The sequence below is a fragment of the Euprymna scolopes genome, chromosome 17 (assembly GCF_053919585.1).
Source record: "Euprymna scolopes isolate OS-2025 chromosome 17, ASM5391958v1, whole genome shotgun sequence".
In the NCBI taxonomy this organism is placed as follows: Eukaryota; Metazoa; Mollusca; class Cephalopoda; order Sepiida; family Sepiolidae; genus Euprymna; species Euprymna scolopes.
The window spans coordinates 47,165,297-47,181,346 of NC_136498.1; the positions used below are offsets into that span (position 1 = coordinate 47,165,297).

The 16,050-nt window shown below is 36.5% G+C and overlaps 1 pseudogene; it reads left to right on the forward strand.

Annotated features, from left to right (window-relative positions):
• The first annotated feature begins 4,004 nt into the window (after positions 1-4,004).
• LOC145297137 (U2 spliceosomal RNA) lies at positions 4,005-4,142 on the forward strand (annotated as a pseudogene).
• The last annotated feature ends 11,908 nt before the right edge of the window (positions 4,143-16,050 follow it).

The following is a 16,050-nucleotide window of genomic DNA, read 5'->3' on the forward strand; positions in this document are numbered from 1 at the left end:
ATTTCAATGACAATAAAACATGGTAGGCCGAACACGCATTAATCCTCATTCAAGTCCGACCAACGTCGTGTCTCCCTGCTAGTTATATATAAACACGCGGTATTTCCTGCTAGTCATCTTTTTTCTACCTATCTATTGTATTTCTTTTTATCTGAATTCATGCATACCTTTTTTGCCTTCACCCTAATATTTGTGATATTAACTAGTTGTCGGTATATTAGAATATATAAGTCAACTTCCTTTAAGTGTATTCTTTGAAAATGAATTCTTTAAATGGTGCTTTTTAAGAATATTTTTCTGAAGAAAATATTAATAACGATTTCTTGTTTGAGTAAAATGTTTAAGATTTTATAGTGGAAATTATTAAGAATGATTTGAAAAAGATTTTTAACTACATATTTGTATAAAAACGATTTCAAGAAGATGCTTTAATGGTTGTTGATATTTTAAGCAATAGAAATAGTCAGGAAAAATAGGCGCATGGAATTACAGGTTTATATAATTTTCTTAGTCATAAGATATGTAAACAGATTGTTAAAGAGTTTAAAAACACGTGCATTCTGATCCAATAATCTTTAGCCTTACATAAATAGGTGTCTGTATTAATCTGTCAAGTTAAGTTCTGTGGATCTTTAATAAATAAATACTTTCCACGCACTGGTGATGTACCTCTATGAGGCCACCATTCGCCCACGTATGGAGTATTGTTGTCACATTTGGGCTGGTGTATCTGCTACTAGTCGCTCGCTCCTAGACAAGGTGCGTAAAAGTGTCGCCAATCTGATAGGCCCTGAACTGGCATATAAGCTTCAGCCTCTGTCCCATCGACGAAACGTTGCATCCTTTTGCCTGTTCTACAAGTATTTTAATGGTGAATACTCTGACGAACTGCAGACACTTGTGCCCCCACGACGTAGACACCCTCGACAAACCCGACAGGCAGCTAAATCCTACCCCCACACAGTAGAGATCCCTAGATGTAAAAGATCTTTCTAATCCAGTAGTTTCTTCCCCAGAACCGCTAGACTCTGGAATTCCATTCCAGGTTCCTGCTTCCCTAACTGTACTGGCATGCAGAAGTTCAAGTGCAACGTGAACCGACATCTTGCTGACCAAATCCCAACATAGCGGCCCAGTAGTTGCTGCCCCTGATAGTAGTCCCCTACACCAAAGTGGCAATGCGCCTTGTTTGGGGTGAAAAGTTAATAAAAAAAAAGATTCTCTTCCTATATAAAAGCCAAGTACATCCAAGGATGGCGTTCTGTTGTAACATCTGGGCAGGAGCTCCTAGAAGCAGTTTACCCTCCCTTTACTTGAGAGAGTTCAAAATAAACTTCGTAGTCTAGTGGGGAATGCCATTTTCTCTTCCCTGCAAACTTCTTCCCACAAAAGAGACATTGCAAGCCCGTCTCTGCTTTATCGTTATTTTCGTGGCAAGTGCTCGTCTGAGCCGCAATCTGTGCTTACCCCTGGCCTAACTTTCACGAAAAACACTCGTCTATCTTACACCACTATCAATAATTTTCCCAGCTCTTTATCTGTGCCTAAACCTAAACATAGATTCCATGGACCAAGCTTCTTTCTTAGAACTGCATGCCCGTGGAACTCTGTTGCGTTTTGCTGCTTTTCAACTGACTACAATATGGTCGTCTTCAAGTCCAACGTAAACAAGTTCTTGCTGGGCCTTTTCCTTTAGTAATCCAATTTACCACATTTCCACCACTAACGATTAATATGGCATTTTTCTCATTGACCACTATACACTCGTTAACCCTTATCCTCGAGTGACCTCCGTGCTTTGATAAGTGATGCCTCCTTTGTAATTTTTTTTTAAAGTTAACAATAATGTGATTGAGTTTATAAGATTCAAAATGGTCGATATGATTAAAACATTCAACAAAATATAACGTTACATCAATCATTTGAATTATAACAAGCATTAAAACGAGTTGATGAACAGCGAAATCAGATATATTCAAACAGAAAGTATCGCATTGCAAAGCAAACAAACAGAAAAAGATGGCAGTATCTGTGAATCGCTAGTAAATATCGGTGTCATAAAAGTATGAAACCAATAGCTGACTATAATGGCTGGTAGGTTAGTTTTAGATATTTTCAGATGTGTCACTAATACCGACGCAATTATGTTGCTAACGAGACAAAATATTTTTACAGCGTTCGAAAATTTCACTGTTTATTTTTGTCATTTATTTATTTACAGGTGGTCCGCAAGAACGTTTTATATTTCTGTTTGCATTCCATTTTTCCTACAGAAAAAAATTGAAAAGATGTTTTGGTCCAAATAGTATCTGAATAATGGGATATTTGCATTGAAACTTTATCGGTGGTTTCTACTTTGTAGTTAACTAGAGGTGGTACCCGGCGTTGCCCGGGTGTGTAGAGGTGGTGTAGTAAGGAGTCAATACAACCAGAAAAAAATAGACAGCCTGGATGGAGAGAGGTGTGAACAAAAACAAGCGAACGGTAAAATAATTCATTTTTTTGTTTTAAATGAAAAAAATCCCATTAGGTAAGCCTTGACATAAGAAGAAAAAAAAGAGCAGGCAGGCAGGTAGGTTGGCTCGAACTTGTAACACGAAGGAGAAAAAGAAGGTGAAAAAAGTCAAACCGCTTAATCCCCGCGGCTACCATGACATACAACTTAAGTGCCGTTCAAATAAAAGCTAGTCATTGCAAGCGCATATGATGACTTTGCAAAAATGTCGACGGCCCCTCCTTGTACAAAACTCCCGAGTTATGGATAAAGGAATTAATGTTTTTTGCTAATTTTTCGATATTCGTCGTCCGAATAATCGAGCTTGAAAACTATGCTGATCTCGCGAGGATCCGTCGCGTGCGTGATAGGTTTTTGCGAGGCATACAAACACACACACATTTTGCCTTTTATATATTACATGTTCTATCCATATATCTCCAAGATGGATAACCCGAAAGTTTAATTTGTCGATAACCCGTCCTATCAAGTCAACTGGTATGTGCCTGATTACGTTTCTTATATTGTCCTTCAAATTTTCCAATGTGCAGATTGTTGTTATAGTGAATCAGACTGTGGACGCGCGTATGGTGACTATACGCAAAACCGAGCTGTGTGCTAACTGACGTCACGGTAAGGAAAAAGGAAAATACTATAAAAAGGAAATAGAACACATTGAACCCGTGGGCGCTGTGGCGAGAAGTCATGCGTGGCGAGAGAACGAGGGAATACGGCTTTTTAGTCGCGTGCAAGCGACTCTATAAGTCACTCCGTCGGTCGGTCAGTGGGTCGGTCTGTCCGTAACACTTTTGTAATTGGCCTTTTGGGTTAAGATCAAAGGTCTTTTGTTAATAGATGCTGTTCTTAGCTTTTTAAGCTTTTCTTGGCCTTTTGGCCAAGATCAAAGTGTAGTATCTTTTCCGGCAGATACTGCAAGCAAAGACCATATGTGGGGGTAGCCCCACATATCAGACCTTGGTCAATGTAGGTGAAACCCTTCATACAAATTGTCACTATCCAGCTCCCCTACTCCCCGGGGAGTTGGACCCAATTTCCCCTTCACTCCTCACATTAAAAATCGTCCTTGTGCCTAATTTGCTCGGTGGGGGAGCAAATAAATACCATCTTTTCCGGCAGATACTGCAAGCAAAGACCATATGTGGGGGCAATCCCACATATAAGTTATTGGTCAATGTAGGGGCAACCCTTCATGCTAATTGTCACTATCCAGCTCCCATTTCCCACCCATCGGGAGCTGGTACCCTTTTCCCTCCCTCTCTCTCTCTCTCTCTACATTAAAAAACGGCCGTGTGCCTAATTTGCTCAGTGGGGAAGCAAATAAATACAAATTCCACATATAAAACCTTGGTCAATGTAGGGGCAACCCTTCATACCAATTGTCACTATCCAGCTCCCCTACTCCCCGGGGGGTTGGTCCCCATTTCCCCTTCACTCCTCACATTAAAAATCGGCATTGTGTCTAATCTGCTCGTGGGGGAGCAAATAAATACCATTTTCTTGGCCTTTTGGCCAAGATCAAAGTGTAGTATCTGTTCTTACTACATGCTGTACTTATGTTTGTAACTTTGTAATATAAAGTGGGGGATCACTTTTTCTGTATTAATTTAATGTAAAATGATCACCCACTTTACAACCAGTCAGTATCAAACCCATTCAAGTCATTCTCCAGATCATTCTAGTTGTTTTTGAAGGATTACAGTTATTTTTAAGCATTCAAGTAATTCTTAAGGTCATTCAATTCATCCTTAAGTTCATTAAAATCATTCTAAGTCATTTACTTTTCATTTATTTTAGTCATTTCAGCCCATTTTTCGGTCATTTTAGTTTATCTTTAAGAATTTCATATCAATCCAACATTCACGCATTCATTCATTACACGAGAGCACGCGACTAATGGCTATCGGTCGTGTTTTTTTAAACCCGAGACAGAAGTTAACGTTCTTCCCGCTTTCCTATTATCAGTTTCCATTTCAGTTGAGTCTACAACGTGTGGGTCCCGGGTGTAAACGTATGTAACGTTATAATAGATCCTTTCTTTGAGATTCCTCAGAGAAAGTAGTCGCATTGGTTCATGATAGGGGAGTAGCGTGGTTAAAGAATGCGACAAGAAATAAGTGAACCACGAAGAAAATACCGGCGGACAGATTCCACAGATGCCTCCACAATAGAATGGTGCGTCATCTTTCTGAAAGATATCTACTCTACTCCCGTTTTACTCCTTAGTACAGGAATAAACTTGGTTTAGCATGAATGCAGTTTGTACCTATTGCCACCCGATTCAAAGTTTGTCAAAACATGAAGCCTCCCCAAAACGAGAGTCATCCATTTCAACCGATGCCAGATTGCCATCAGATCGTTGATGTAAAGATAGAAGCTTGGTTTTAGATGCATTAAAAATAACCGGCCACCTCTTTCCCCATTTTACCACATGCTCAAGATCAGAGGAGAGAGAATCAGAGAACTTGGTTGTTTACGATCTTTGATATGCTACCATAGATTGTACTTTCGTCAACATAAATGTCTACGAATGATGTAAGGATGTGATTTGGAAGATCATTAATGTAGATCAGGAAGAGAGTTCGGCCCAGGATGGACCATTGATTGACCAGCATTAATACTAAGAGCTTCTGATTTCTGCCCATCAACCACTACTCTTATGAACCTATCAGAGAGAAATGATTTAATAATTGAGAAGACATTTCCAGCTATATAATAGCTGGAGATCTTGTGAAGTAGACCTTTATGCCATACCATATAAAAGGCATTTGATATGTCAAGAGCAATTGCCATAGAGAGATTCCGTCGAGAGATTCGCTTATCCTATGAGATATAACTGTAAGCACATCTGCTGTATATCTAGGAGTGATTTATTAACTCTTGCTCGTTCTGCTTAATTGCGATCGGTTTGCCTCTGCATGATCTGGATATTGTCAAAAATGGTGTTAAGGTAATCATAAAGGAAACGCCATATCTCATGTTCTTTAAATGCTAGTTTTTGTGAGAGACCGCGTTGGAGTAATTCCTTAACATGTTCAATTAAAACCGGAATAATTTTATGAATTATCGCTGAACGATGTCGACCACTGTGGCATTTGTAGCCATCTTCCACACTTTCTGTCTCTTGTAATTTGAATGTGCCTTCTATCAGAAACATTGTTCCTGCCATCATTTTACTGCATTACCATTGTCTTAAAAGAGCTGATAATATGGAAAGGTACGCCTTGTTAATCTTTATTAGCTGCTGCGTAGAGCAGCATCCAGTTGGATTCATATTGGTGTCCTTCAGGTCTGCTCTCTACGCAACATGAAAAATCTTGGAAAAATTGTAACACGCAACTTTGTAATGACAAACCAGATAAGGTGCCTTTTTTTTTACCACCCTGTGTATCACTTTGCTTAGTGAACACGGCATATAAAAAGCCGGTTTTCTATAATCTGTTATATATAAAAATTTGTAAGATTTGAAAAATTAGCACTATAAATTCTTTTTTTTATTTAGGATCGAACAACGGTTACTTGAATAGGCTGAAGATATGGAATTATTAATATTTCAGTATTTACTCAAAAAGGATATGAAATTCACTTTTCAGTAGGGTTAGTTTTGTAAAAGTCGCATTTGCTATTAAGATTATATGCTAATTTATTAATAACATTACTGTTTGCAAAAGCAAGGGCAACATACGTCCGTTCTTTTTTTTTTTCTTTTTTTTTTTCTTTTTTTTTCGTATTATATCAATAAAAACTTTCAATAGTCATGGAAAATAAGTGCTGGTAATATATCGTTTAAAATATGGTTCTAATGAGAGATACTCACCAATATGCTATCTACTGTATTGTTGAAAACATTCAGGATCTATTCTTTACTCTAATACAGTTCGTACAAATAAGCTTCAGCCTGTTTTATTTATACACCAAGTCTCGGTCATAAGTCTTCGTTTTTGTTTTACCGCTGTTATTCTTCTTTTTCTCCTCCTCCTCCTCCTCCTCCTTTCTCTTCTCCTCCGTTCTTAGTCTTCTCTTTTCCTTGGCCTTTCACCTCTTATTGTCTCCTCGTCTTTGTGTTTTTCGCTTATCTTTATTTTTTCTATTCCTTTTCTTTTCCTTTCTTTTCGTCCTCCTTTTTATTTCTCTTCTATTTTTCCTATACTTCTTGTCCTCTTTCTCCTCTACTACTTTCTTCCATTTATTATTATTATTATTATTATTATTATTATTATTATTATTATACTACTACTACTACTACTGTTATTGTGGTTTCTTTTCTTTTTTTTTGTTGTCACTTATGTTGCTCCACCTCCTCCTTCCTCTTCTCTCTATCCTTTCATGTATGTGGCCTGCACTGCATCATGTGGGCGTCGGGTCGTCACAGACTGCGATGTCGATAAGTTAGCGACTGATTCTAAGTTAAAAGTAAAAAAAAAATAAATAAATAAATAAAAATGAATAAAAATAAAATTCCACAACTAAAAAGAAACAAACGAATATTTGAGAAACTTCCAATATACAGGCCGACAACAGACATGCCGAACAAAACCTCCGGCCAATTGCAATGATCGAATTAGAAAATATTATCATACGGAATTACAAGTCTCATTGAGTGAGGAAAATTGCCAACCGAGATAAATAAAAGACGTTATATATATATTTTTTTTATTTTTTATGACGTCGCCGTTTATTGATGGCGCTCGAACCTGACTCTACCACGGAGAAAAAAAAAGTGCATTAGCAATGATCTTTATTTCGCAACAAATTAATATAGCGTCTAGATGTAGATAACCAGAAAAAAATACGACAAAAAGAGATTAAGTTTTCATTTTCGTCTACAGCCACACACATATCGGAGGATGAGTTCATCATGATGAAGCACAGTTGGAAATATTCTTTTTTTTATTCATATTAATCCCAAGCAAAATATGTTGGCCCTGATACTTTAGGGGTTACTGTGAATTAGGGACCATATCTACATGGGCAAAAATTAAGCAACAATGGGCGCAAAATGAGCAAAAAATGAGCAGAAATTGAGCAACAAGATATTTATTCACATTACATTTAAATTTTAACAAGTTTAGTATAGTCAGAGAAGCCGGAGACAGTGAGGGAAAACCAAAGTCTTGCAGTTCGAGAAAGTGTGGAAAATTTTCTGCATATGGTGAACTCTACATTGAAAGGGTTGGATTTTTCTGCTGTCGTGTTTTAGACAAGAGAATTCAAGTTGAGAGGGGTGCAGTGGTATTATGTGTTCCTCGGAGCACATTCACTTAAATTATTTACAGAAAAATCTCAGGGACGCAACATTGCAGCGAGCGGACAGGGGTTCAAACTTGTTTCACGGTCGATAAGTTAGCGAATGATTCTACGTTACAATAAAAAAAGAAGCTTTCCGGCACTTTTTTTAACCTTGTCTAATAAAAGGAGACTAGTGGTTGATACATCATAATACTCTATGCATGGGCGGAAGTTGGCTTTGTAGAAATATAGGATACTTGCCGGTGTGAGCATTTCCAGCGCAGTATAGAAAGCCCACATTCTTTTCAGCAGCTTGGCAAGGTCGTCCATGTATTCAAATTCATGTTTCCTGTGAATGCTAGGCCGAGTGGTTTAAATGATGACCTCCCAGACAGTGCTGTTAGCTATGGGATAAATGCAAGGGTACAAACTGCGAAAAAGAGAAATGTTTACAAATCAAAGACATGTTGCAGCAGTAATAAAAATAATACGATTTGTATTAACTAGCGAAGGGGCGCCCGGTTTTCCCGGTCATAAAATACATTTAATATGATATTTTAATTTACCCAGATTTTACATATATTATAAGAGTCGTGCTTTCAAAAGTAAAAAAAAGTATTTGTGTGTCATCAGCTTAAATCGAAAACGAGAGCAAAACTTTAGCATTCAAAGAGGGTGACGTTACCACTGTACCAATGTGACATGTATATGAATTGATTAAAAATTAAAAACATACTAAGATGAATGGATAAAATAATGTATAACGATATTTTCAATTTTGACTAGTTTTTTTTTACCCCTTAAAAACTACTTTAACCGGCTGAAAGCCCATAAAAGAACGCTCCATAAAAAGTCCAATCTAGACTGAGCCCCAATCTATGGTTCCCCCTGGCCTGACTTTCACGAAAAACACTTGTCTAGCTGAAACCACTATCAATAATTTCGCCACTCTATATCTGTGTCTAAAACTAAACATATATTCCATGAACAAAGCGTCTTTCTTAGAACTGCACGCCTGGGAAAATCTGTTGCGTTTTCCTGCTTTCCAGCGGACTACAATATGGTCGTTTTCAAATCCAACGTGAACAAGTTTTTGATGAGCTGTTCCCCTTAAGTAATCCAATTTACCAAATTTCCACTACTAACGATTACTACGACATTTTCCTATTAACTACTGTACACTCATTAACCCTTATCCTCGAGTGGCCTCCGGGCTTTGATAAGTGGTGACTAATGAAAACTAAGAAATACTGAAATAGTTATAAGTGCCATAATATGAGTATCTGTTTATTGAGCATTTGCAATTGCGAATCTGTTTCCAATCAAGGTAGAAGTGAGGCATTTCATTAGTTGTAAGGCTATTAAAGAATATAAACATTATTTAAGACAAGCAGGGAGACCCGAAGTTGATCCGCATTTAATTAGGATCAACGAATATTTTGTATAAAATAAAATACGCATCAAGTGCGATTGAAAGCCAAATCACAACGTAATATTAGGAAAATAAACAAATATTTTACTTGTTCGAAATTTTGAATTGAAATTGTTCTAAATTTCAAACAAGTCAAATATTTGCTAATTTTCCTAATATTACATTGTGATTTGGCTTTCAAGCGCACTTAATGCGTATTTTATTCAAATTAAATCAACGTTTCAATATGAACTCACACCCTTGAATATTTTACACTTTTAATTCTTTTATTGTCATCGAAATCGGTCAAATTGTCCATAATCAGAGACCCACGAAGGTACACTGGGGGCCGTTTTACATGCCTCTCGGCAGTGATTTAGTCCACCATACACTGCGTTTTACATTACACTGTGAAAACGTATAGTTGATTTTAATAAAATTATTTTATATCATAACATGATTTTAAGTTTAAAATGTAAAAGTCAAATATCACGGCTCAATTAGGCTCTAGCAGGAACAGTCGTTCCGAATGCGAATTTCAAAGGAGCTGCTGTTGTATTTATACGCCGGGTCCTGTTTTTGCGGTGATCAAACTTCTCAAAAGCATTTGAACGTTAGGCTGTATCATAGTGTTCCTTCTTTCATCAGATTTTTTTCGATTATAGATTTTTTTATACTTTTCGGGGGCATTCCGATATAAAAACTATCCAAGAGCACTCCCAGACACATAAGTTACATTTAGGTTAAATTTTTAGAAAAATCTGCCCAGCAGTTACGGCATTTATAGGGGCGAACTCACACACATACACATATAAAGTGTTTTTATATATATGTGGAGATCAATGAGAGTTCGTACTCGAGTTGAAAATGTCTACATTTATATACTAAGTTTAATGTTAAATCGGGTTTTATAAAACGTGCATTATTCAAAAAAGATAAAGAGCTCTCCGAAATACTTTATACTAAAATATGATTTGCGTGTTTTTTCTTTCTTTCTATAAAGCTATTTTGTTTTTCAAATGTGAAAAAGTCACATTTTCAAGCTATCTATCTAATATATATCTATATATATATATATATATTATAGATATATATATATATATATATATATATATATATATATATATATATATATATATATATATGGGTTCTCGACGATAATTCTTGGCCTGAAGACGTAATCCCCCAACGCGGGTGATTACAGAAACATGTATGCACATATGTAGCCATCAATGTTTGTATAAATAAATTTAATATACCTGCTCTGTTTACTCATTGAGCACTCTTTGGTAGACACATGTTGTTTCATTAGATGTACTTCTAGGAAATTAAACTCTACTGGGTAAATATATATATACTTAATTTTATCACATAAATTTATATATGAAATTCTAACTTTATGCGTAAATTTTCAGTATTTACTTCAACAGTGCTCAATACAAAGGTAGGAGCTAGTAGTAAGTTATAAAAATATATACGGCAATTAAGCTACCCCGAATATTTCGCGTTTCATTCTCGTGAGAATTCTTCAGGCTTATGAAACGCGGAATATTCTGTGTAACTTAACTGCCATATATATTTTTATAACTTATATATATACTGTTATAAAATCGTTTCAATTGTTTCAGAGAATAGACTCAATGTAATTATGTTTCTGGCTTCAGAATATATTTACACTTGTTCTCTGATTGTCATCTTCAAAGTTTTTTTAAACAGAATAAAACAAAAAATAAACAAAAATTCATGATTGCGGACTGATTTTTACATTTGGTCATTGGAATGCAACCAATCTATCGCTTTCTGTTTCTCTCTCTTTTTTTTTCATTTTTCTTAAACTTTTTCTTCTAGGGGATGGGACATCCAACCCAGATGTCTGACATTTACCCCTATTTTAGTGAGTCCAACCAAGAGATCTTTTCAGGATTCTAGCCGTCCCTTTCAGTGCAATCGTTTGTATTTCACTTGCACTTGGTTCACCGGGTATGCTTGCTATGTACTTTTTAAAGTTCTTTTTCATAAGCCCAGTTACACCTATGATGACTGGTATAATTGAAACGTCTTTTTAATTTCCAATTTTCGTTTCATATCATACATAAGTCCTTGATACTTTGTAATCTTTTCCCTCTCAACTCTGTTAAGCCCTGTATCATTGGGTACACTGACCTCTATTACGGTCGCTTTTTTGTTTGCTCTGTCCCAAATCACTATATCTGGTTTAACAGCTGCGTTTTCAAGATATGTAGCAGTAGGGATTATGTAGTTATAGTGAATAGTGTAGTTGTCATTCCCAACTGTTCGTTCGGGTATATGTTCCCAGGAGTTTTTACTATACTGAATGTTGAGTTTCTTACATATCTTCCAGTGAAGGTATTTGCAAACTCCGTTATGGCGATCTGTATAATCTGTCTGTATATATAAATTTGTGTAATCCCAATTTTGAAACCTGCAAGTAACATCTCCAGACATGGTGGATTCCAATCAGCAGAATCGAAACTCAACCTCATCCATAAAAACACACGGCGCCGAATGGGATTACAACCTAAAAGCAGGTCGATAGATCAACAAGAACGATCAAATACTACATTAGATTACTTATCTGTTAGACAATAGATTAGGCCCGATTACAATCAGATTAGAATACTGTTGCGCTTTACTTCTTTCACACACACGCACACACACACGCACACACACACACACACACACGCACACACACACACATAGATACATACATTTCAGGAAGCGTGTATGTGTGTGTATGTGTGTGTGCGCGTGCGCTTTCTGAAATGTATTTTTTCAGCATTATAATTGGTGTGAAACTGTTATGGTGTTAAATGGTAATAAAACGAGAGGAACACGGGACTTTGAGAAACAAACATGTATTCACATATATTACAGGCAAGGCTGGTTGAACGATACCATTCCTCCACTGTTGGGACTTTGCACACGACCTCCTTGGCCGAGTACCAATCTCTGACTGCCGGGCACCGGTACTCTTTACCGAAGGTCACGTCAACAGAGGAACTGACGTCATGAGATAGTTCGTTTATTCCATGGAGGGGCAGCTCCAACAGAAACAAAACTTCATATGCCACCTATAAACCCCGATAAAATATGTACGAGCGTGTGTGTGTGTGTGTGTTATCCAATGGCAAACTCTGTCCCTGATTTTCAGTGTGACTAAACAAGCAAAAACTTAAAGTCAGTATGAAAACTCGACATCTTCAAAATGCGGCGATTATAATCGGTAAGTTAAACATAAAAAGCCATGAAGTTGTAAAGGTACAACGATTATGTTTACATAAATATTTTCAGCCAGCGAATAGTGGTCTATTCTTTTATTTTTACGTGCTTTATCTCTAATTGTACATTCCGTCTATGTCGATCTCTCTTACATTGTTTAATGAACGAATTGCTATAGACAGATTATGCCATCCACCTACATATGTATGTGTGTGTAGGTATATATATTGTCTTGAGGTCCTGGATATAACCTTAAACTATATCCAGTGGTGAGGCCCCAGCTTGCGGGCTTTGAGGAATGTGGAGCCACCCCTTAATTACAATTGCTCCCGGGTCCATTCTGACCCGGAGTGGTAGTACCTGTTAGGGTCCCAACTATGGGTTAAATAGAAACCGACTTGAAAATTACAAATATATTCTATTAAAAAATGTTTCTTCAAAATCTTTGGATTCGGCATTAAATAACCTGAAAAGGGCTGATATGCCGTAAAACAAAAACAACAAAACCAAATATGCATTGTCTTGCATTTCTTATTACGGTTTGAATCTTTTAACATTTTGTAATGTTACCAACCAAGGCGAAATTAACATGGAATAAAAACAAAATGGATAGTTCCTGGTCGCAACAAATAGATTTTATTGTGACATGAGCAATATTAACAATACTAAATCTGTTATAATTTTAAAACCTGTGTCTCCTCCTGTCAGCTTGTAGAACCCCCGGTTTGCTGCAATCATAAAATTAAGTCCTTTAATGACTTACATACAAGCGTTGCCCATCTAACTTAGTCAGACTGGATTTAGACGATCTATGAATAGATGCCTACGTTTAGTTATTGGCAGTGACATTCTAATAAGGTAATATCATTTGATCTTAACCATTCTATTATTTCTCTGATATTTACGCTATTACGCTGACGCACCCATTCTCGTAAAATCGCCGTAAATAAACGACGCTGACCCTGTTCAGCCCTAAATGGCTGACTATTTTAGAATAGCAGAGGCTGCATGTAGGCGAGCACTCTGATTATCTCGGTTTTATTTATAGCCGTCTTATAATACTTGCCATTGCTTGGAGCAATGCTGGCCCGGATGAGGTGTTCTTGGATATTATATGGTTTATGTATAGTTTCCAGAAACTCAATTAAAGCCGTTTACCTCATTTTGCAGACATTAACAGGTTTTATCTAAATATTGCCCTGTATATTCATTTCACATCAACTTTTATCAGGTTCCCTGTTCTTGGTATAGTAAATAATATCATAGTATTAATAATACTTCTCATCGCTGAGATGGTGCACATAGGATGATGTGTCGCTTTAAGTTTTGGTTTGAAGTGTCCAGCAATGTTCACCGATGTGGATATGATCAACTCTATCCATTTTAACGGGGAAACATGGGGAAACGGCAAGCTTATATTTGCTTTTAAAGATCTTGTCATTCCTACCTAACTAAAAGGAAAAATTTGTGACAGCAAGACTAAGATTGTACCTATTTACAATGCCTCCCCACGGCACAGAGTTAGACACCAGGGTCGTTTTTTAATGTGGAGAAAAGGAACAAAAATAAAAATTGTCTCAGTCGTGAAGGATTTCTCCTCCACTGACAGAGAACAAGAAATTGAAGTGTAGCATTTGAAGGACAACGGTGTGGAGAACAACGTCAATAAGCGTTGATGGTTGGTGTGTGGCCTCTGTAGAGAATCATGGCATGCGAACCTGAAAGTCCTCCGAAACCCTTTGTGCCGAAATACAAATTTAGGCACAATCGTGGTTTGATGTGGCAGTATAAAAAGACGTATTTTGTGTCCCATGGCAGTAACGTGATCTCGTGCACGTGATGTTGCTGTCAGTTGGGAAAGGGCGGAAAAGAAAAGGGCGGAAAGGCTGGTTTGGGGAAGTAGTGAACGTGTGGTGGAAGAGAAAAGGCCACTTAAGTAAACGTCGAAAGTTCAGAAGAGTTCCGACCCTTTTTCTTTGCTTTTTGTCTTTTTTATCTGAATAAGAAAACGTGTCGTAGAACACGAACAAAACTGTCAAATATATGTGAATAAAATAGGGATTCATTCCCGGAAAAAAAAACTTTCAATGAGATCCTAAAGGAAGAGTCTGCCACAAGTCTTACATAAAACTTGTTGCGTATTTAATGTTTTTCTTTAGGCGGATTATGAGTTTACCTGGACATCATATTTTTTTAGTAATTTAACAGTTATATAAAATTCTTTGCATTTACTGATGTTCGAAGAAATAGTACTTTCTTAGTTTCAGAATACTTCAGATGAGGATTGATTGATAATTTATATCATTTGGATTATTCAAACTACTTTTCCTATTATGAGCGCGATTCTAATAACGTTTTCATCGATGTAAATCTCTGCCTTCTTTCAGGTGTATCCTATATATCTCAGTAATAAATATCTTACGCCGCGGGTCCCATCCGCAAGGACACGTGGCATAACTAATAACGTTTTCAAGTAATAATCAGTTCTAACTGACAGACTTCTGAAGGTCGAATGTTCAATCGTCCCTGCAGGCGATACTAACAATACAATTAGGAATTCTAACTGCTCATTTCTGACGGTACTAGCATGGATTCCTGGAATCTAAAAGATAACCTGAAGACGGTCGAAGGTTACATCGTACAAAATGTTGTGAGAACAACATCCAAGATGAGAATAGTATCCAAATAATACAAAAATACCCTAAAAATGTGTACAACATTATTTTTTTTAGCATTATTTCATAATAAATGTCTACTTTATACATCTTTATGACTTAATTCGTGAACTGTTTTTCGTTACTCTTGTTAATAATGGTGTGAGTTTTGAGGCACAATGAACGAATATGGCTTTTATAGCAATGATTCCTGAAGTGAAAAAAAAATGTCTTGATAGGTTAAAAATATGTTATAGTGATATTTCGTAATACATCAACAAGTGGACTCTTCCGGATTCTGTCAAACAATCAACAAACAATGAAGTACAAACTGAGGAGGATGTATCATTCAAACCTATATACTACGTTCATAAATTTCTTATTTCCATTGGGTCGTTGTTTCATTCTACCCTTTAAGACTGCAACATTAATTCCATTCATTATGTTGAATTTTATTCATAGAAACGATACTATATCATACATTTATTCGAAGGTTGCTTAATTAATATTATCCGTCAGATAATTATCAGTAAAATACCCCTTAAATAAATAAAACATATGTTAAGTTCACGATTAGTATTCTAATCTGACGTAATTTTCGAATTAGGATCGTGTTTTTCAATTAGTAAAAGCATGTTTTTAGCACAGTGACACCAAACAATCAATAACGTTTGTGCGTTTGGTGACCGGACAATCTCATTTGTAATTAGTAGGAAAGGTTATTAAAATATAACGAAGGATGATGCGTGCATTTATACAGACTAGTGTACAAACTCCGTCATAAGTGACGAGAAATATGCTTCGCCAATGTTCTCGCGCGTTATTTATTACTTGTGTATTATTGATATATTTATCTAACATCATAAACTTACGTCAGTAATTTAAGTTTTTGTATATATATTTTTACTACCATTGCTGATTATCTCAAGAAAAAACATGCGCCATTGACATGTTATAGAATAGCAAAGATAAGTGTGAGGGGTTGTCTGACTTGCTATTTGCTT